Below are 901 nucleotides of genomic sequence, written 5' to 3' on the forward strand. Positions count from 1 at the left end.
ACAGAGGCCGGTTGACAGTCGTTCGCGCAATGGACATCGCATACGTACGGGGGCCACCTTCCACGTGTTCGCGAAGCGTGCACATGTTGTTGCGTGTATGTGGGCAGACATAGTGTGTCGTGACACCTGACACAGGCATGCAACAATCGTTGAATTTGCAAATGGCGATGGACGTCTACGTTTGCTGGTGACGTTACGCAAATGAACAACTGGTAAACCGTTGTGGTGCGGTTGTTCTCGCTAGAGGTGAATCAGTGATGGCGACGATCGGTTGAGCTACCAACCGGTTGTTTCAGCGATACCCACCATGCCCACGAACGTGAATGGCATGTGGGTGTGAAGCGATACGCGGCGGTGGCTGGGTGGGACCGTCCCCGGCCGGTGAGGGGGGGCCTCCCGGCGTGCTGGCCGCGCGGTGCGTGGGCGCACGCGCTACAGCCGGCTGGTGGGGGCGGCCAGTGGCAGGCGCGCCGGCCGACGGAGGCGGCAGGCGGCGCAGCTGCGCGCCGGCGCACCCTGCACGCGGCGCCGTGCGGCCAAAGTAGGTCCTCGCGGGCCCGGTGCGAAGCGCGGTGGACATCTGCAGTGTGCTGGTCCGATTGAGGACTGTGTGCGCTGAGGATGCGCCGCCGCCCGGCGCTCGGCGCCGCGACGCCGTCTGCTGCTCGGTCGCCTCTGCGGTTCTCGCAGGTGGATTGTATCGCAGCTGTGCGGACGTGTTGGCGCGTGCGCTGTGCTGGGAGAGTTCGCTTCGGCACCCAAGTGGGGCTTTTGTCCTTCTGTGGCGCTGGCGTTGGAGCTGCCGGCCACCGTAGGTGGCGCGTGTTGTCTCCCGCCGGCAATGCCACGACAGCACGCTCCCGGGCCTCTGTCGGCAGCGGCAAGCTCAGTTGGGAGCACG

This window comes from Schistocerca americana, unplaced genomic scaffold (assembly GCF_021461395.2).
Source record: "Schistocerca americana isolate TAMUIC-IGC-003095 unplaced genomic scaffold, iqSchAmer2.1 HiC_scaffold_1028, whole genome shotgun sequence".
Lineage (NCBI taxonomy): Eukaryota > Metazoa > Arthropoda > Insecta > Orthoptera > Acrididae > Schistocerca > Schistocerca americana.